Consider the following 22,722-nt stretch of genomic DNA (forward strand, 5'->3'; position numbering starts at 1 on the left):
GTCCTCATATGGGAGGTACTCCGGCTCTCTCATCACCCTTGTTAGCCCCCCTCTGGACCCGTTCCAACGGCTCCACATCCTTTTTACGTTGGGGATGCATGGGTTTGGTGGTTTTTTTCCGCGCTGCAGACAGCAGGCCTGGCTGCGGGGAGCACGCAGAGCATCTCCCCTCCTCGTTCATTCATCCCCGCTTTCCGACGCGCGCGGTCCGACAGGGGCGCGCTGCGGGGAGGGGGCGGGTGGGGGCGCGGAGCTCCGCCCGCGCGTGCCGTGCCGTGCCGTGCAGTGGCTCCGCGGCCCCGCCGCCCACTTGCCATGCGCTGCCCGCAGCTCCGCGCGGCGGCGGTGGCGGCAGTGGGGTTTCCCCCCTTCCCCGCCGCGTTCCTCCGCGCTGCGGGGGTTGAGGCGGGCGCGGCGGCGGCGGAGGAGGAGAGAAGAGAAGGCGGGGGGAGAAGGAGGAGCCGCTGCGAGGCGGGCGGGTCGCACACACACAGACACACACACTTTGTGCAGAGGAGGAGGAGGAAGGAGAGGAGGCTGCCGCCTCGGCGCAGCGCGGCGGGGCCGGCGGTGGCGCCCGCCCCGTGCCCGAGGTAAGGCGGTGGGCGGGCGGAGTGTGTGGGGGGGGCATCGCGTCCTCGCCGAGCTCCGCGCGCCCCTCGGCTCCGCGCCGTAACCTTGGGCTCGGCGCTCCGGCCTCGGCGCCGCAGGCTGGGCGGGGAGGGACCGACCCGTGCGGGGTTTGTGTCTGTGCGGGCGGTCGCGCGGCGCTTCGCATCCGCGCTGCCAGCCGCAAAGCTCGCCCAGTGTATCCGGATTCTGCCGGGGCTGGGCGGTGTGACAGAGCTTTCTCTCTACTTAACTACAACTTTCTTGTGCTGGCGGGTTTTGTGTTGAATTTTTTTTTTGTTGCTTTCTTTTTCTTTTTTTTTCCTTCCTTATGCCCTCCCTATTTTTTTGCCCCCCTTGGCCGACCTTTTGAAGACTTTTTTTTTTTTTTTTGCTTGTTTTCTTTCAGCTGCTTTGAAAGGTCTCTGGGTTTACAAGTGCTTGTGTTGCCCCTCTGTGTGTGTCTGTGTCATTTGCACAGCTGGTTTAAATCACTTACTGGTCATTTTCAAAGCAAGGTGCAAAAACAACGTTTCCATTTTGCCAGCAAGGCTCTGCACCGTGTTTGATGCATGACTTTGAATTATGTACAGTCAGACACCTGTTACTTAATCCTGTTTATCCTTTTCAGTTACACTCATCCAGCCTTGGGCTTCTTTTCGTGAATATCTGAAAATAAGTAACGAGTATTTTTTTATGCTGGCATCTGATAGAAACTCGGGAATCTAGTGCATTTGTGAGGTATATAATGTGTGTTTGCTAGGTAATGATTTCTCGAAAGGAGATGATCTTGGAAAGTTATAGAATAATCTTTATCTCTGGGGGGCTTTATGTAATGTTGAAGGGTCCATGGGGATGCTTCAGTTAGAAAAATGAGTGTAGGGACTACACAAAATCAAAGTCCTGCACAGTAAAGCATGCATTATGTTCTCTTCATACATATGTAATTTTTTGTGCTTTCCAAACTTCACTTGACGTTGCACCATAGAATTTTCAGTTGAATAATTGCAGTTAATGAGGATCCTAGAGAAAATGTCGTATTTCTCATTCTGCAGGAGGATGGAGCAGATTCTTTCGTAACACGTTTGTGTTGATACTTGTATTCTGTAGTTTAGTCAAGCAGTTTATATTGCTCGCTTTAGGTTGTTTTCCCTAACTTCTGGAAGTATGATGTTGACAGTATTAGTGGGCTTTCTCTGGATCCGGGGATCCAGATTGGGATCCCAGATTGGGATCTCTGGATCTCAATATTGTTATGTACCGCAAAATAATTATTGTTATATAGAGCCGAGCACTTTTATGTCATACAGAGACAATATCTAAATGCCAGTTGGGAACAGATTTATTCCTCTCTGCAACTGATAACTTTGTAAAGTAATTAAAAATAAATTACAGATTTCAGGGATGAGAATTCTCTTCCACAGCTGTTAATACCACTCTGTCTTCAAACGTCAGTTTTGATTAATCTCTTGCTGATATCCCTAAAAACCAGGTACTAGTGTGAAAGTCAAACCTCTGGTGAAAATATAACTGCACGTAGCTGTCAAAATAAAATCTTAAGATCTGATTTGATTGCTGAATGTGGATACGTTCTTGGTAGAGTAACAATGCCTTTTGTTTTATAGGCATGCGCCCACGCACAGGAGCTTTGTTCTAAAACAGTATTTTCTGCCATGAATTTATGCATAACCTACACTCTCTGCTTTTTCTTAGCATGCAGGGAAGAAAGAACCTTGAGGGGGAAGAAAGAAAGACCAAAAGAGGGAGGAGAGAGAACACATATGAATTTCCCTTACTGACAGAGGAAATGCCTCTTTGTTATGTATCACCCAAATAACTGATTGTGTTCCGCTTTCACCTTTCTAAAATAATGGCAAGTTGTTTGGGTTTGATATACTCTGCTGACTTCTGCTTTAGACTTTGGCCATTTGTACCAGTAATATCTGCTTCTGATGATGAACTTGGGGCTATGCCATGAGTCTGTCAGGTATTTGTTACAGCTTTGTAGGAACTGATGGCTTTATTGTTACCAGCTTTATGTATACTGTGTTGAAAACTTGTAGGGTTATAATTTCCCTGCATACCAAGTTGTCTTCTCTATTTTTTTTTTAACTTGTCATTTTTTTTGTGGTCTGTTTGTGTTGTTCAGTGGTTTACTGTCATCGGTGGTTCTAACAGCTCAGTTGCCGTTGCTTCCTGTTTGGAATTTGCCAAAGACTTAAGTCTGAAACTACTGTTTTTCTGTTTTCCTTAAAATTGAATTGATCCCTTTCTCTTGGGGAAGGGAGAAAGGGATGGAATAATGCTTAGCAAGATTCTTAAAATGAAAAACAAAGACTTACTGTAGGTGTCTTACCTAAGAGTAGGTAGTTACAAAAATTGATACCTTATTGATTTCAGAGAAGACTGGTTTCCTCTGTAGTTTCAATCATCTGTCTCATTAGATTTGAGGAATTGTTCTAAATTAGTTTAGAAATGAAATTTCCAAATCATGAAGTCTCTAGTTGTTAGTGGAAATGATTATTAAAGGTTGTATAAGCATTATTTGCAGGATGGCTGATCTGTAGGCTGGGCTTAGCTCCATTCTCTGAATAAAGAGATGCATTGTGCTACTTCGAAAATTGCAAAATTGATGGCTTGAGTTCATTTACTAATTTTGCAAGATGTATAATGCTTCCAGTTTTGGGAAGACTCTTTGATGTCTGCAGAAGTTGCACACAGTGGAGACGTTTATGACCCAGACTGTTAACTCTTCAGAAGTTTTTTGATTGTGCTGTTTAGGGCATCTTATTATTAAAGATGCGTGTGTAGAACCTACCACATCAAAATTACCTAAGTGCATGCATCAAAGGCTCAAGTAAATTTTATTCAGTGGGACTTTCTAGGAGCAGGCTTTGTGGTCTTATTGGTGCTGCAGGAAAAGTGTGTATTGACTTGACTTTGTTGTGTGATTTTTGGACTTCGTACTCCCAAATATCTGATCTGTAGAGGATTTGAATGTATGGGATGGCAATGGTATAAATACCAAAAATATTGTGCTTTGACATTAACCAGCCTGTTTTGCTTATGTTCTCACCCTGTGAGCATTAAGCTATGAAGATCTGTCTTACTGGTCCTCACACATCTTATGGTAGTGGTTTCTGGAAATATTGTAAATATGTATAGAGGCTTGTGAAACTGCAAAGACAACAGATTCCCAGCCATTCTGGAATTAAGTAAGTAATTAATGGCTCACAGGAGTAACTTCCGCGTACCAGGAAGACATGCTAATGTGTCTGAGTGCTGGACTAGGGTCACAGCATGGGGAAGAGTATCAGAAAAGCCCTTTCACAGCCGTCCTTGCAGTGCTAATGCTGGCGCTCTAGTTGTGGTGACACAATTGTGGCTTTAGAGAGTCCTTTCCAGCAGACTTCTGGGTGATGACTTGTTGATCTTTTCCCTGAGAGGTTGTCACTGCTGGGATCTTGGAGGAAAATGAATACTTGCATCCCCTCCTTTTGAAGACCTACATCATCTTACATAGGCCAGTGAAATGCTGTGGTTGCTTTTGTCAGTTTGGCTGTACAAGTCATTCTAGATATTTATCCACTGAATGAAGAACTCATTAAAGCTGTACTTGTGCAAGAGCGAAACAGTCTTGGTATTTAGAGAAGAATGAAACAAAACTCTCCCTTGCCACTGAAGAGCCCAGCCCTTAGGCAGAATGTTAGTAAGTCATACTGTCCTGTTTTCATTGTTAGTAGACACGGATGAATGGTGTTTGTGAGTGGTTGTAATATTTCATTCCACTTTTGGAGGTCTAAGAAGGACCAGTCAGTCTTTCTGTGGGAGGGAACTTGTTCTTGAGGAGCAGTGCAGGTGTCACTAAGAGTTTAGGTTGCCTTAATGTAGCGTATTTGTTCCTTAAAAGAGAGAAATACAAGGTCTCCAGCTTTTAAGGCCACTTGCCTTTTCCATGGTTTAGGTTTCTTTGGCAGATAGGGCTATTACTTTGACCTCTCTGTGGCTTCCCATTGTCTTCTGTTGTCAGTTACTGCTGTTGAGCTCAGTTTTGATCCTGTCCCTCCAATGGCTAATAGCTTATCATGTGGCAGACAACATAGATCACAAAGACCATGGATATCGGTATGGAGCAGCCTCACTTGTCCTCCCCTGTTTAATGGCTAACTCATTAAATGAGTAGGTGAATCCATACTCTGACTTTCTGCAATTGCTGCATGCTGTCTCATAGGAAATCTATTCCATAACCAGTAAGTGCTTCTAGTTCCTGATGATATCTGTCTCGTCTTTCTTTTTATGATAGCAAGAGATCAAAACTTGAGATAAGTAGGTGATTGGCAGCTGTCATACATCTAAAATTAGGGCCTTGATTTCCATATTATATGGAAGCTGTTACTTTACCACCATGAGGCCCTACATTTAGACTGATCAGTGTCACTTGCTTGGTCTTTTGTCAAAATAAGAGTTTATTTCTTTAACCAGTAACAATAACTGGGAGCTGTAGTCAAAATGAAGTGAGGCAGTCTGTTTGGAATGTGGTCTGTTGTAGGATCCGTTTACAGATTTCTTGAAATTGGTATCGCTAAAAGAACCACCCACCTCTGCCCTCTCCTTTCTGAAGAAGCTGGCTCTATTTAGTTGACTTTGGGACTTTCAGGTCGTAACTTTCTCTGAGTTAACCCTGCGACTGGCAATTTTAAAAGGCCATGAAGAAATGTGTAATGTGATAGATGCTAGGTTCAAGAGTGACTCTTCAGATTGAATACTCTCCATTATTCCTTTCCAAGGCTTGGTGTTTGTCTTCCGCTGTTTTTATCAGAACATATGAAGAGAAGAAATTTACAGATGTCATCCACCAATCAAGTAATTATGTAAACACATTTTATATCTTCAGTTGATCTACTAATATGCCATCTGTGACAATATATATTCAACTTCAAGAATGTTTGTGTGCACTTTGGTAAGGAGGCAGTGGGTATGAAAAAGTTATTAACAAGCAGGCTATTTGTTCTTGAAACTACAGATACAAACTGTTAGAAAAAGAAGTCTGTATTGAACGTGAGCACGCACGCTCCTGCAGACTGAAAGTAATCAGTTGGAATGTTAGTTGACTAATAAGGGGGGTGAAAAGAGTTAAAAGGTTAATAAGAAGCATCTCTTATATTGCGGTGATCTAGATTTTCCATGATCCTGTGAACAGTGTGGTGTGGAAAATAACAAGTAATGTCTTGTGAGATATAAGCTGTGGTTTTGAACAGGATAGGTTGGATGAAAAGAGCTTATCCTAAGAAAGTGGTACTTTTTCCTCCTTGATCTTTTGGGCCATTCCAGAACTCCACGGGATTTTCTGTTCCATTTTTCTTCTTCCTGAACATAACTTCCCATGCCTGAAACTGCCATGTCTCTCATGTTTGCTTTTTGGTTTTCCTTCCAAAGCTTGTGGAGATACTAGTTATTGATGTTGTTGTATGTGCTATACTTATTGCACATACAGATATTCTCTACACTCCTTTTAGCTGAGGCTGCATTCTGGGTTCAGGATGCTTGCCCCTATCTGCCTTTAGATATCTGTACTGCTGCTACAACTGCTAAGAGGAAACATAATGAAGAAAGGAGCTGATAACTGTAATAAGGGCCTGTTTGTTTTGAAATGCACAAATTGGGATAAAAGGTTTTTCTTTAAAAAAAAAAGACAAAAAACCAAACCTGTATTTTTAATACAGGTACCTTTATGCGAGTTGCTTTTTTTGTGTAGACATGGTGAGGATATGTTACTCTAATTCTTACAGAATTCCTCTCATAAAAGAGTAAGCGGGAGTGGAGGATGAATGCCTTATTGGGAAGTAGGAAATGGACCCATAGTGTGGTTGCTCTAGTTGGGCTAACGTGATCTATTTATCAAACAGAATTGGTATAGTCTTTTCTATAAGGGACCTTGATCAGGGAAGGAAAGCATTTTTGAAGAAAGCGTGAGAAACTGATAAATTCATGGTAGGTTTCTTTGCAGAGGTGACAATGAAGCATAAGTCTATTAAAGAAGAGGTTGGGTGGCACAGTGTGATGATGAAATGGACTGTGTATTGGTCCTAAATCTTGACTGCAAGACAGATGGGGGCCGTTGGAAGAGTTTATTTGATTCCATCTCTCCCCCCAGATACAGTTTTTGAGGATTGATGCAGGTTGATTTGCCTTTCTGCTGGATTCAGAGAGCTGTACTGCATGTCTGACATTAACAAAGAATAGACTGAGTAATTATTGCTTTCTGGTCTTTCAGTCTGTGTTATTTGTGTGCTGCTTCCCTACAAAATATGCTTATGAATAATTGTCATAGAGTAAATGACAAGCGGAGATGGAATGTGATTACAGGTATATCAGAGCAGATTGCAAATTAGGTGCTGCAGTCTGGCATAAGAGCTGTTAGTTGCCGGTAACGTGAATACTTCAGCTTGGCTGCTCTGCTTGTAATTTTCACACTGGAAATCTCCTGAATCCGTGAATGCTGCAGGTGCAGGGAAGCTCTTGGAAATTCCCCTCAGCGTGTCTGCCGTGCCTCACATGATGTGCTTGTCTGCTTTGATTGGCGAATTCCCATGCTGAAGCAGAAGGCGAGTGTTTCGGGGGGGGGGGGATGGGAAGGAGAAGAGGGGAGAGATGTGACCTGGGAGAATAATTGAGGGCACAAACAGGGCGGTCTGAGTGGGTAGGAAATTCAACTGCTGCTTTTTGTCCTGGGTGGGCGGTTCTCCCAGGCACTACAGCGGGGGCTGTGAGACCCTGGCAGGCTCTCCTGCTTGCTCTAAAGCTAGAAGTACCCCTGCTGTACGTCTGCATACACACTGTGGAGGAACTGGCAGTCTTGTAATCTCTGCGGCAATTGAACAGATAACAGTGATGGTTTCCAAATCCTCCAAATTTGGCAATATCTAGCAGAGCCTGACTGTTCCTTTACTGATGCCCTGGTTTTCAATGAAATACCTAGTGGTTTTTCATTGACCCGTGTCTATAGAAGGTGGCAGGGAAGAGAAATAGATTCTAATAAGACTGGCCCAGGTCAGAAAAAAGCAGGCATAGTTTATTAATTGTGCAAGTTGCTGCTCCCCTGCATTCAGATATCATTGGTATGATTTTGCTAACCTCAGGCAGACCCTTGTCTATTTGGATGCATCCTAAAGCATTAAGTCTGTTTGGCACTGCATGGTTTTTTAATTGTTTTCTTCTTCCCTGTCTGAGAAAGTACTGGAATCAGCATATATGCCCACCATGGCCGACAGGTATTGATAAAATGGTCTCCTTTGAGATATCTTAATGAGGGTGTAAGGTTACCTAGTTAGTCATATAAAAATTATCTGTAACCTTGTGCAGTTTCCCATGTCTTTATACAGGAAAACATCTTAAAAATCAATTAGTCTTTGCATCAGGTAGTGGAAGTATTTGCTGTGCTTTTATGGGAGTGATTGCTGTCTCCTCCTATGTTGAATTATTGAAGACTGACATCTTGGAAGAAGCTCATGGTTCTTAACTGGGCTTGCCCCAGAGAGAGTTAAGAGGTTGCTGTAGTACTGGCAAATCTGGTAACCTGTATTGGTACTTCTGTGAATGGATGTATGGGTTGCATGCATAGCAAGTGAGTACCCAGATGTTTCTTTTGTGAACTTAGCTATTTGTTGCCTTTACATTGAAAAGGACAGATAGCTGGTGATCACTTAGTTTTCTGGACTGAGCTGGTAGTAAATACGTACGAATGCTTAGGTGGACAGGAAAAATAAAAACCAGTTATCAGTCTGACGCATTTTACTGTTATCTTTCTAGAGGGCTGTGTGGCCATTACTATGGAGAACTGTTGAGTGCTGTTGTTCCTATTGCATATTTTTGGTTGGTTGGTGTAAGAGGTATAAATCCTCATTTCTGCTAGTCTGGTTGAGTTCATTTGGAAGGATTCTTATTAATGAAGTCTGTACTGCAAAACTGTGGTCCCTGTGTGAATACATGAATCACAACTCACTCAGACCTTTATCTGGTAGTCCACATCGCATATCAAAACTTAATCACCATTTCTCTTCTGCATATTCTTTCTCAATGCTGATCCTTTCACTGAATTGCAGCCCTGGAAAAAAGAAAAAGTGTTGGTTTTGTCTGTGGTGACAGCCTTCCAGTTGATTATTCAGATTTTTGTTTTGGTTTGTTTTTTTTGGTGATTGTTGTTGTGATCTGTGTGTTTGTTTGTTTGTTTTCCAAAGGTACATAAATAGTGTTACTTTATAGCAGTTTTCCCTTGGTGACCCAAAAAGCTTGTGTAACGTAAATGCATTTCCAGATGTGGGGGAAATCAAAAGTATATGTTTGCAGTAATTCTTTGCTTTACAAACACGTATTTATTTTGTAAATACTTCTTGTATCTTAAAATGCATGAACGAAAGAAATACTTACATGAGTAGCTGTGAATTGGCGTGAACTAGAGTACTTTTTAAAAAAGTGAGCTTTATTGCTGGAGATTTTTTTCTGCAATGATCTTTGTGACACTTCAATTTTCCAAACTAAATCAACTGAATCCGTATGTCAAGAAATACATGCTCAGATTTATATATCTTTGATTTAGTTATGCTCAGTTAAATACAATACTCTGTAATGTTCACTGATCTCATCCTGCTTTAATTTCTAATTTATCCTCAAAACGATACTGCTCACTTTATTATAGTATGAACACCTCCTCTCTCCGCAGCAGAACAACTGAAGATGAATATTGTGACAACGAAGATCATAATTGTAGTTCTCAAATATTTGATAGGCTAAAACCATCTGTTGAATTGATCTGAAATTATGTGCAAAGATATACGAGTAGTTCTTCGGGTAATTTTGAATCACCATTTAATTGATACAGTTAGTAGTTTCCCATGATTCAGGTGCTGAGCAATGTGGCAATTTACTTTAAGGCTTTTGAAAACTGGAAAACAGATTTTGAAATTCACAGGTAGAAATGGGTGTGTTAACTGTTATGTTGTGTGGTTTTAAGAAGTTGGCTCCATCTCACTGTAATTTAGTGTCAAAATGTTCTCTGTGTATTTTCATTTAACTTTCATTCTGTCTTTTTTTTTTTAATGTTTTTCTTTACAGAACACAATCTTAGTACAGCAAAATATGAGAGATTTTCCAGTCATGTAAAATTACATTAGCCTTTTTGTGGGCTTAGTTTTTGAATTATTTAATTAATAAAGCTGGAGTAAAGGCTGATGATATCTAAAACAATAACCTCTGTCTCTGTCAGCATTTAAATACTTGTGAACACCTTCATGAGTAATTTGACATTTTAACTGAAACTTGGTTTGTGAAGGTGTTGCTTTGCCTGGTTCCTCTGGAAGATCTGTGGAAGTATTTCTTCAAAGCATTAGAGGTAGTAATTATCAGAAAAAGTTGTCAGTTTTGTTAAAAACTATAGAACTATATACCTAAACACTGTAAAACTGCAGACCTATTTGTATTTGTTAGGTGAGGTACGTCTCTGCCTTTAAAAAGCAATTGGTAATTTAAATGATAATTACTTTTCTGGTAGTATTGCTTAATTTCATAAGCCATTACATGGAATCTGTCAGTTACTAATAAGTGAACTCATCCTTTCAGTTAAAAAGTGGGCTCTTCTGTATGCATACTACTTTTTGCAGAAGTTGAAGAAAAGGTAATACTTCTCAGTAATTTTAAAGCCTGTGAAGGAATTGGTATTTAAGATTGACTGAAAGTGGATGAATATTTTCTTTTTTTCTTCTACCTCTTCATGCTATCATTGTCTTAAACACATTGGCAGAGCATGTTTTGCTTAGCTGAGTAGTCTTCAGTTCAGCTGCTAATTAGCACGTCTCTTAATAATGGAAGAAGGAGGCTCTTCATGTTCAGCAATGTCTGTTGACGAAGTGTGGGTGTTACAAGCATGTAACCTAAGTCCATTTGAGCCTTGTATTCCACTCGAATCACTTTGTGCCTCAACTAAGGCACCTTTTGGAAGGTTGTTGTAATTTATCCGTTCTCTCTTACTGTAATACTGATGTAACTGAGTCTATGCATTTGCAGTTTTATCAAGCTAGATTTATAAGCCAGAATTTTGTGTCCATTTACTAGTCTATTCCTTTCATTGCTGAAAGGGATGATAATAATATTAATAGAAAGGAATTACTGTCTGAGGAACACATCACTGGAGATGTGATCTGTTCTGCTCTGCTCTCAGTGCAGCTCATTCTAAGCAAAGCCCATAAGATAAGGATTGGTGAGATGGTATTCTTTGAAGAACAACGAGAAGCAGGGTAGATAAACTTTACTGTTTCTTTCAGTATTTATCTTTTGTTCTTATTTGGGCTTAATATTGTAAGTAGCTCTTATCTAGCTCTGTGCTGCTAGAATTGCTTTCTGATTTTGGCTATGTTTTGGCCTTGCAAGAGCTAGAACAAGTCACTTAATTTTTCCTTTCCCTGTGGCTGGCCCTCTTTAGGAAAGGGTTTTTATTGTCAGCCTCCAAGGTATTAGTAATGCCTGGGTGATGCTTGTCTGCAGTGTATTTTGAGATCCTTTATGAGTGGTACTATAGTTATTGATTACTGTTATTTTGTACTAGTCTATTCACTGCCTCTAAGAAGTTGGAAGTTGCTTAATAATGCTCAGAAGCAAAACAGAAGATATGGAGGGAGGAGGAAAGAAAATGGCTATTCTGTCTGAAAGATAACTGAATAGCTTCTGTTTCATTGGGTTTTTTTAATCTTGAAATTTGACCTGACAAAAGAAAGGTAAGAAGAATCTAAATAGTATTGGGAGTTACTTAGTAGGAGGTATGCCATCTATAAGAAACAAAAATTACCTGAGCACAGCGCTTTGCAAGTGCACAAACCCAGCCTTTTAGAGTCTGAGATATGATTAAATTGCTGTGTAGGTTTTGCAGGTGAAATACTTAATTTAGCTTCCGAACTGTATTTGACAGAATCCTATTGGCTGTATATCCAGGGTGGCTCCAATTATTCCTTCTGAAGTGAAGTGTAAATCCACAACCTTGTCTCGAGATGCAAATGTTTCTGACTGTAGCACTAGGTACTTGCTAAAAATGCTCTTTTTTCAGGAAAAGAAAAAAGCCCCCTGGCTTGATAGATCAGCTGTCTAAGACTGCTTTTTCAGGATGGAGAGAAGTTGCTTGAATTGTAGATGACTGTATTGAGGCTGATAGAATTTCTTGAAAATTAATTTTTATCTCAGTTTCAGCAGGGCCAGGAGTGGCTGTTAGGACACATTTGATCCCGTAGTAGGTGTGGTAGTATTTCTGGGTTAGAATACCTAACGTTTTGTGACATGGGAGGGATAGGGGCCAAGCCTGAAAGCTCTTTCTTTGCTCTTTGATATTGGTTTGGTAATTCCATTATCTGGCTCACTTCAGCCCTCACTGTATCTTTTGAGCATAGGCACCTCTGGCTGTAGTGGACTCTTAAAATTAGATTTCTTTGTTCTAAACCAGGACTTAGATTAAATACAGTAAGACACCCCACCTCCCTCCTGCCCTGTTTTCTGATTATGGTATTTTTTCAATACCTATCTTAAACATTTTGATAATACCTGCTGTGAAGGCTTTTTGTCTAGTATACAATGAGATATACAACATCAGAATGCTGTGCATACCTCCAGCTTAGCCCTTAAAATATGAACTGACATACAGCACAATGTAAATGTCAATTCAGGAACGATAGGTAGGTTTGGTATCCCTTAAGGATTCTTTCTTCATGTCCTAAATTGCAAGGTTTCTGGGGCAGGAATTATCCTTGCATTATTTATTTTATTGCTTTTATGACAATGCACCTTTTTTTTTTTTTAACCTCATTGGTGCCCATTTGCTGATATATCACATGAGAGAATACACCCCAACACGGTGTTTTTAACTAGACTATATACACAACACTATTTTATGCAAGTTAAAAAGAAGTGGCATCCATATTGTTCATTTCACCATGCTGAAGTATCTAAAGGTATGAAGCAACTTTCAGAATGATTATGACAATTTTATATCTTTTCATATTCCAGTTCTTAAGACCTTTTTTTTTTTTATCCTGATAAGAGGGCTTACAGAAGCCTGCAGTGTATGTGTTAGCAACAGGGATTCTGTAAATTACTTCTTGACCTTGACTTGCAAATCAAAATGTAACAAATCAGGGGCATGGACATACTATACCAGGACAAAATCCCAGGAGCGCAGCTTAACATATGGAGCAAGGCATTGCTCATACTGCTTAGATCGACATGTCATGCAATAGTAGAGACCATTGTATTTAATACCTTTATTAAGGAACAGATCCATTTTTTATTTATAGCCCAGCAGTTGTAAAATTCCCTTCATTTCAGTTTTAGAAGTATAGGCTGATACAGGATACTTACCAAGCAGTCTTTTTCATATAGTCTTTGACATCCGTCTTCCAGCAAAAATGTAAATGTGCTTCCTAGTGTTATTTCTAGGTATGAGGATTCCCTGTGTAAACCTTTAAGTTAGAGCATAACTCAGGAGTGTGGGTTTTTTTGGCAACTGTGTGGAGATAGTCTGAATCAGCAACGCTTGTTTAAAGGGACAGTCTTGAGTCAAAACCATTTATACGTATAAACATTTTTTTTCTCAATGAACTGAAGTAGCGACAGAAACCAAGCCTACCATTGAACATCCCTGTCAGTTTTAAAACTACTTTATATGGCTTGTGTTGTTCCTGCTTCCTCCCTCTTTTAATTCTGTGAAAGGCAACAAAGAACAAAGCCTGAACAAATCTGACTGCATAGTTGGATGAGAAAAGAAATAGAAGGGTCTGGGTAGGAATTGCAATCTAATACACAGAGCATAGATCTAGAAAGACATTTCAGCTATGCTAGAAATTATCTGACGCTTTGCAGTCTTACAGTACTCAGATCTAATAGTGGTTCTGGAATCTTTTTTTAAGTGTTGTATATACTTACTAAAAATGCTCCTTCCCGCTGAGAATTCATAACATCGGTACAGCTTAGAGCTGTGCATATAGCATATAGGCAACAGAATGTAAGTGTGAAACCATTCTAATTACATGTGGTCAGGATCAGCCTAAAAAATTCAAGCTACATGTTTTAATAGTTTTTCGTCAAGTGGGGCTTCGAAGTCATTGATTTCCCATCCAAGTGTAAGCTTTTATATTGGTCGACCTAGCACAGACCCATCCTGGCTACCATCATAAGAGATTTGTTTCAATAAAGCCTGTAGCATTGGACCCAGGATGTTTGCACAATGAAGCTCTGTAAACCTCTTGCAGATGTGTAATGCTTTGATCTGTTTACTGGACAAATTAAAAGTTAAACCGATGTCTCCCATTTTTTTTTCTTTGGGAGAAACAAGTGGACAGGAAATATGGCTAGCTGTATCAGATTTTGCCCCAAGAAATTGCATCAGTTTTAAAAAAGAGGCATTGTACTTGCAGCTTAATGTTTAAACTCAGTGTCGAAATGTTGTGGCAGAATAATGCAAACCGATAATGCAAATGGTTTTCTTGGGTGGATTTCAACTCCTGTGCTAGTATCTGGTAGAATATATTTACTTTCTTGCATTGAAAGACCATACTATTTCCATCACAATGTCACTTTTAGCTAGCTGGTTGCAGCAAGATTCAGAGATATACTTCAAAACAATTTTGATTGCTATCTGTTTATTACAGTGTACATTTTCCTTATATACTTCATATTATTTGGTGACTAAACATGTTTACTTTGAACGGTGTATGTGTTCTAGGTGGGAAGAAGCAAAATAAAAATGTTTAAGCCAGCTGTTATTTAATTTCAGCTCTGTACGTTTTGTTGAGACAAGAAAAGCTGCTGGCATTTAGGTCTTGCAATGCAGTATGGAGTGACTACCGGTGAGATTCTCCTATGGAATTAAAATAAATTAGAAAGCAGTGTGAGAAAGAGAGAGAGAGAGATTTGTATGAATTAAATGTCTGTGGCCTGTGGTTTGCCATCCTCTGTTGCTTTTGTTGATAATGTCTGCTTACGTAAACTTCTTCCCACCACTTTCTTCTTGAACTTGCAGCAAAGCAGTTTTGTGATGGTGTAACATCTGCTGGTATAAAAATGGTTGTAAATATACTGCTGCATCTTCACTGTGCAGCCCAGTAGGAAGGAGATGACTTTAGTAATTAATAATGATGGCTTTAGTAATTAAAAATGTTTTGTGAAATGGTTTAAAAAAAAAAGTATAACTTAATATGGCTGCCAAAGAAGGGACTGTATGAAAAAAGCTGGGTGCATCTATTTGATACATTTGGAAGAGTTTGGTCTCGATAAACATCCCTGGAGAACATACCTAATATGATCAGCTATGTACTCTCTCCTATGTGTTGCAGGACAAAGAGATTTGGATTAAATGGCATGCCTGTTATGTGTTATTTTGCACTGTGCACTGTATATTGTACTATAATCGTTATATTATTATTTGAATAAATATTCAAGGGGAAAAAATAATCACACAATCACAGAATCTCCAGGTTGGAAAAGACCTCCCAGATCACCGAGTCCAACCATTCCCACCTGCTACCAAACCATGTCCCTGAGCATCTCATCTACCCATCTTTTAAACACCTCGAGGGGTGGTGAGTCCACCACTTCCCTGGGCAGCCTCTGCCAGTGCCCCATGACCCTTTCTGTGAAAAAGTTTTTTCCTGGTATCCAGTCTGAACCTCCCCTGGCGCAGCTTGAGGCCATTCCCCCTTGTCCTGTCCTCTGTCACTTGGGAGAAGAGGCCAGCTCTCTCCTCTCTACAACCTCCTTTCAGGTAGTTGTAGAGAGCAATAAGGTCTCCATGTTGCTTAATGTTGTTTAATCCCTTTTTCTTGCTGTTACAGAGGATTGGGACAATAAGCGTAGATCAGAACATGCTTTTTCAACTTGCTGGCCTGTTTTTCAAACTGTGAATGACAAGAAGCCAGCTCCCAGTTTCTGGAACATGGGACACACACCAAAAAGAATGACTGAGCTGTAGTAGGATTTTGGTGATGATTATGATTTTTCCCTGAAGACCTTGGATGATTGCATTTTATCTTAGTGATTTAAAGTGCTGGCAGCTGGTGCTTGCTGGACTATAAGGAATATCTGTCCTCTTCCCATCTTCTAACCTGTTGCATGTTCCCCAGTGCCTGTGCTGGCTTCTCAACCTGCTCATTGGAGTCTAGGATTGCCCCTTCACTTGTGCTTTCTTTGCATATGGTGAGGTGCCCCTAAATATCCCTTTTTGTTGGAGTGCAGTTTTTAATGAAAATAACTAATTTCATTGGCCCAAGCAGAGTAAAAGCATTTAGCCATAATTGAGCTGGATTCTTTGTAATGCCATAAGTAAAGTCTTGGACCGTTAATGCTTTGATCAGCTGTGAGTGATATCATAGATTAAAAACTCTTAAACTGCAGTACAATAATATTGGTTCCAGAGAATTACTTAGTATAGGTCAGGAAAAAAGGCTCAATTTTTCCTCAAGACAAAAAATAAAAAGAAAAACCTTAAAACATAGGTAAAGCTATCTGTAGGAACCTTAGGATAGTATGTAGTTGTTAAATCCAAAATACCCTTAAATTCTGTGACTCAAATTGCAGATTGTGTTTCTTAGGCCTATTAAACTTGCATGCTGATCAGAGTTTGTGGTGGTGTTTTATATTGCACAAATGGTTCTACTGTTTATGGCTTGGCTTAAATTATGTGATTTTATCATAAATATAATTCATTTGATATAGGCAGACATGTAAAAGATTTCATTATTTTAAAATAATCTTGGAAAGTGTACTGTACTGACGGATGTGCTTTTCATAAAGTGTAATTCTTGGGTTCTAAGTTACTTGCAGTGAAAATAGTCTGCCTGTTTGAGGAATTCATACCAAGAAGTACTTTTACTTTTCATTTCAGCTGTGTGCATCCTGATCCTGAATTGAGAACTCTCTTGACTGGTGATTGCGTGTTTGCAGTCAGATGTCGGATTAGTACTTAAGTGTGCATTGTGTGTGGCACTAAGCAGGTTGTATACTTTCTTTGTTTAATAAGTTTCTGACTTTACTCAGTGAAGCTAAACGCAACAGTCCTTAATAAGCCCATGTGGTTTATGAATGCGATTTCCATCATGGGTCTCCTTTGTCAGAAAAGGATGAAATGTTTGGGTGTTGTGGTTTTTTTTTACTGTTTCTGAAGTTATTCACCAGCAATTGTGTTTAACTGTGTATTTAGCTGCTGCTTCTGTCTCTGTGAATCATGCTGTCCAGTTCTGATTTACCTGGGAACAGACAGCCATATGCCCCGTAATCAGTGCTATCCAGGTCAGTATCCTTGGAGAAAAGGTGCCGAGTTATCTGGTAACTGAAGAGGCTGCTGATCTTGTATGTGAAATGTTCCAGAAAGCTATGCCAGAGGCTCAAATTATGTAATGCTTTGAGCAGGAAGCCACTGAATTGTGTGTGGAGTGTGTCACCAGCAACAGACTGATGTCCCTGGCAGGGCTCCATACCAGGAAGGAGCTGAGGTTTCTCAAAGGCTTCACATGAGAATGAACAATTTGAGAGCGTGGCCCTTGCTAGAACATCTTGCCCTGTTGAAGGCAGGACCTGGCAGCACACAGCCCTGCTGCCTGCTGTTAGGAGGCAGGGGCCTGACACAACATTGTTTTGGTAAGTGTGGTTTCCTGCCTACAAGTGTATGCCAGCTGGCATCATCTTATCAAAGACCAAGCCTTAGAATGAGAGCAACTTCTTCGGGTTTTTTGGTTCTCTGTATTGAGGGGAGAGGGTTGGCGGTTTGGTTTGTCTTTTTTTTTTCTATTTCCTCAGATCCTGAAAAAAACTTGCATTCAGAAGGAACATTTTTAGAAACTACCTGTCCCGATCTCTGTATAGGGAATTTTAGATCTGCAAAATGTTAAAAATTGCATGTCTAAAAATAATAACCAGGTGAACTGTTTCATATTCCTTCTTGGCACAAAATGAGTGAAGGCTTGGTAGGTAAAGACTTATTTCAGAGCAGGATATATCAAAGGTCTAAAATTGTCATGTTTGAATTAAGATTCTGATGGTCTTTTCTAAATTGAGTAGTTGTACTTTATGTCTAATTTGAGTCAGGCACAAGGTCCTTATTGGAATTCTGAAGTTTCAGTCTCCTAGTGGGTAACTCAAGGAAGGGCTCTTTTCCCTAGCCAAGTGGCCATAGATGGTAAAGCTCTAGAACCATGTTCCTGTCGGATCATTGTCCCTAAACATTTCAGAGATGAAAAAGAAACTTGTATGTTAGATCCCTGTTGATGAAAACTTGTTTAATGTTTTGGTTTTTTTTTTAAAACAAACCTGTTGACAAGCCAGAGTCTCGATGTAAGCTGTCTGTACTTTTGAAGGATCATCACAATTTAGCTGTGAGGGTTTGAAACCTTATATCCTTTCCTAGAAGGCCTTCTAGGGGCTTAAATCACATGAAGAGAGAGAGGGGCAAGCCATATGGTATATTTAAGATGATGGGAAAGTCCAGATGACTAGTCAAGAAACAAACCTTACCTTACTGAACAGTAGTTAAGACATCTGTATTGTGGCCAATGATAAACATTGGACACTTCAGAATTCAGTGCCTCAAGATCTGGTTATGGGTTCAGTTGCAATTGGGATCCTGTGGTATCTATCTGGTTAGCTGTTCAGGAAGTGATGAAGATAAAATCAATCACTCTCTGCAAAAAGTAGATACCAAGGTACTTAAGGCCAGGTTATTTACCTCTATTTAAAATTTTTTTTTCTTTGGAACAGGAGAGAAATTAAAATTGTAGGGTTTTTCTGTTAGCGCTCGAACAGTGGATAAATCTGAGGCTACAGCTGATGTCTGTCCAGTCAGTAGTTAAGTTACTGTGACTTACAGATTACTCAGTGTTTCTGCCTCTGTAGCTGAGACTTGACTCTGGCTCTAACTGTTTCCCTAAAAGAATTTACAGTCTTACTAAAAGGGCCATTGGAGATTCGAACACAAACAAGATTCTGAAGAAATACTTAACTGGTGAAAAGGAAAAGATTTTTGGTATTTGCATAACTAGAAAGAAACTGATTTATTTCATTATATTTATGAGATTGTACTCATCTGTTTACATGGAACATTAGAAATTTCAGAGCCCAGTGGCAATTTTACACAGAAAGCTGTAAATTATTAAAACCAGTAGAGAAACAGATTCTGTTTCTGTTACGTGCATTAAGTATGGTATGATGCTACTGATTGCAGTGGAGCTGTGCTGGGTTGTACGCTGATGTAACTATGTTGAAATTTGACCACAATCTGCAAGAGAACAAAAATATCTGAGGTGTTTCTCTTGTTGCAGACTAAGAGTAGCTTGTATGCTTGAAAATATTTTTGTTATGTCTTTGGTTTTCCAACAGAAACATGTTTTGAATAGTGAGTTTATTAAAGCATTAAGTTGGCTTTGAAGTTGACTCCAGAAGTAAGTGTAAGGACAATTTTGTGTGCAGCTATGAGGTGGTGGAGACCCAGTGATATCTTGTCAGTAATTATGAGTTACGGAAACCAGCCTGAAAGTGCGTTAGCAAAATGAGAGGGTTTAAGGCACTAAAAAAAAAAAGCACAAGACATGAAAACCAACCAAAGGCACTGTGTAGTCTTTTACTAGAAGAGCATGCTGTCAATATTTAATGAAAACAAAGTACCTAGCCATCATCCGCTCAGAGTTGCTATTTCTGTTTTGGAAAAACTTCTATTTTAATGGAAGGTTTTGGCAACTTTGGGAGAATCCAACAGAACAGTTAACTGTTTTCTTTAACTACTCTCGTGGCTGTAATTGTGTTTGCCGTGGTTCTCAGTCCCTACGGTATATTTTTGGGGGCGTTTTATGTATCTTGAGTTTTCAAGGCAAATGCTGGACCCACAACATGTTCTGTCCTCTTTTGGCTGAGATGCTTGTTTTCTAGAACATCTCTGTTTCTAATTTCGCTGAGGCTTTTTCCCTTCCCCCCCTCCCTCCACTTCTTCTGTACTTCATAAAACTTAAAACATATCAGGTCAGATTTAATCCTGATTATGTGTCTAGTGGATGCTTTCAATTTTAGGTTTCAGTTTATTTTACTTTAAAGGAAAATAGATGAAGCTTAATGAAAGAGAGAAAAATACAGCTTCTGTCCTAATGTGCAGGAGCTCTTTGGTAGAGATTCATTTGAAAGGGCTACAATTTCTTATTATTTTCAGTGTTGAATACGCTTGGGTTTTTTTTACTTTAAAACATCTCTTATAATACATCAATTTCTAATCTATATTTGGATTTCACTTCATTTTTTAACGCACTTTTTTTCCTTTTCATTCTGGTTTCTGTACATCTGCTGCTTTGCGTGCTGAATGGCTGTTGTGCTGATGTCCATTTTAAGCTCTCATACAAATAACTTGGATATAGAAATCAATTGGTTTTGTGCACTTTAAAAAAGAAGGGAAGAAAGTAGAAACAGCAAAGCAGTTGGTATTATTGATAGAGGTGCGATAGCGACAGGATCTGTACAAGTGTCCTTGGGAAGAGGTCAGATTTTCCTTGAAGCACTCAACTTTATGATGCACAGAGTATATTGCCAAAAATGAAAATACTAAAATGTCACCAGGAGTCTGTGCTGACCCTGTTGCTGCCGTGTTGTCTGGCACTGAGGGAACAGTGTGAATCCCTTTAGCCACACGTGCTGCCCAGAAGCACAGAAATGTTGAGAGTGCTCCTGTGCTGCCAACCCCTTCTCAGCACAAATAGAAGGGGAAAAGGCAGAAGTGGATATCAGAGACTTAGTTGATGCTTTCATTCTTCTAAAGTGTTGGCAAAGCACTGGGGGAAGTATGTTTTACCACTAATAATGATGGTGTAATTTAGTTTTCACCCAGAGCTGGGATGAGAAAGAGACCTGATTATGTACCTCAGAATAAACTGCGTTTTTTTGCTTTGCTCCTGATGCCCTGCTTCTTGAAGTTCTTGAAGTAGTTCTTGAAGTTCTTGAAGAAGATCTTGAAGTAGTTCACTGTGTTTTTATCAGATATTTAAATACTAGTATGCACAATTAAAGCTTTTTTTTTTTTTAGGGAAAGGAAGACATTCTTTACAATGGAAATTTCTACAGAGTAATTTCTGATTTTCAAAAGGTATGTGTGTTTCTGTTAACTTTTTTTTTTACTAGGTTATTTACTTTAGGCTTAAAACATGGCTTAATGTTTCAATGCTGCACTGTCTGTACTGGTAGAATGAGAAATGTATTCTGCAAAAATAACGGCTGGGAATCACAAGAGGAGGGACATTATTAGAAATTTAGGTCATAACTCTGCAAATTCCGAGTATGCTGTGCTCTCCTGAAAACCAGATACCCTGACACTAAGAAAGAAGTGTCTGTATGAGGATGATCAGTGATCACAGGCAAACGGGGTTATTCTGGGTCCTCACAGACTAATGTTCTGGGAAGTATGGGTTAGTAATAAACATCTTTTGTTTGCCCCCCTCAGGCCTGACTAAACTACAGCAATAATACAGAGCCACTCTTAAAACAGCTGCAAAGGCAATTTAAGTTCTTTAGTCTCTGTGATTCCAGCGGATTCTTCTCACCTCAAATTTCTGAAAACAACATCTTTTTTTTTCAGTGTGCTGGGTTGGGTCACTTGCACACCAACTTAGTTCACTTCATACGTACTCCTAGTCCGAGTGTACTTCTATATGTTCCAGTGGCATCAAGGGTTTTCACCATATTGGCTTCTCCTGTCTGAAAGGTACTTTTCCTCCAGAAGCACGAAAATGCCACAAAATTCCACTTGCTTTAGCATTCAGGCCTCAAGGAGACTGAAGAGGGTTGTTGAGGCAAGTGCTGGTTTCTCACTAATCTTGAGTGAGACCACAACCTTGCCCTGTTGGGCAAGCCGTTTAGCTGAAGTGAGTTCTTTGATGACTGTCCCTACTGGATAGGAGCAGAGCACTACATGTGCATGTAGAGTGCAGAATTCATCCACTACCATTTCTACTGGAATTTTTGTAAAGAGCCATGATGAGAAGGTATACATACTTTCTTGGTTTTGTTCATATGTACAATATATCTAAAATCACAACAGAGTTCTATGATGTAATCTGAGATCATTTCTCAGCTGAGGATTCCAATTGCAGATAGATCTGCTGTGGAGGGATCTTTTGCAGGGAAGATTCAGTGCAGAAAAAGTCATTGAAACCAAAGGGTATGATTGCATTGGTCTCCTAGAATTTTAGAATTAGAAGTAATGGTACAATAGTTGTAGGCAGTGCTTTATGTATGTGTAACCTTGGTATTAGTCAATAAAATGTGCTTCTGTTTTCCTCGGTTTTGACTTCTCGATGGTTGGCTTATCTGTATGCTGTGCACCGCAAGGACTTGGCATTTTCTTGTACTGTGACCTGGTGTTATATCACAATGGGTTAGTTTTTTTGTAAATGAAAATGTAATTCTCCTGTAGGCATAAGAGTGATTTGCTAAAATTAAAAAGGAAAAAAATTAAACCTGCATTGTCCAGAAATAGCTTTCTTGGAAAATAGGAAGTACTGTAAATATTTTCTTAGAAGAAAAGTCTGAAAATACAGGTAGTGCTAACTTCTTACCTAGGTGTAAGCAGTAAACTTCTTACTAGAGATTTAGAGTGAAATAACACGCGCGACAGAACTGCTGTGGTAATTGGCTCGTGTTAAAATTGATAAAGGCGTAAGGCACAAATCAGTTTACCTTGAGTAGCTGTTGCGTTTGAGCATCTTGCATGCTTTCAAAGTAAAATTCTATGTGATAGAGGAAAAAGCCACTACAGATGGAGTTAGGTGAAGGAAATTGGGGATGTTGCTTTTCATTTTTTTACTTGGAACCATTTTTAACCGTTTAAACATAGCATCATAAGGTTTTAGGCATCATTTTGGAAGTCAGAGACTTAATAAGCTTTTGGAACAAAGGAAAATAAATTCCTGAACTTCTGAATTTACATCAAGTAAATATGAAGAGAATTTGGCTCAATAACAAAACAAAACAAAAATAGCCCCAAGCAGTCACAATTTGTACAGTCTGTTTTAGGGTCTGTGAGCAGTGTACTGTACTTAGTACTAGTTATACTGACAA

At 39.7% G+C, this 22,722-nt stretch overlaps 1 protein-coding gene across 5 annotated transcripts in view; it reads left to right on the forward strand.

Moving 5' to 3' along the window:
- Positions 1-405: 405 nt before the first annotated feature.
- The window catches only part of PLCB4 (phospholipase C beta 4), a 205,358-nt gene continuing 183,041 nt past the window's right edge, over positions 406-22,722 (forward strand). For 3 of the 5 annotated variants that reach the window (XM_054062738.1, XM_054062737.1, XM_054062741.1), the window contains exons 1-2: positions 407-593; positions 20,693-20,752. The gene's annotated coding sequence lies outside the window, so the exon portion shown is untranslated. Of the gene's footprint in view, positions 594-20,692; positions 20,753-22,722 lie in introns of all 5 variants that reach the window. The other 2 variants (XM_054062739.1, XM_054062735.1) reach the window with 2 other exon arrangements.

The sequence above is a fragment of the Cuculus canorus genome, chromosome 3 (assembly GCF_017976375.1).
Source record: "Cuculus canorus isolate bCucCan1 chromosome 3, bCucCan1.pri, whole genome shotgun sequence".
Taxonomy (NCBI): Eukaryota; Metazoa; Chordata; class Aves; order Cuculiformes; family Cuculidae; genus Cuculus; species Cuculus canorus.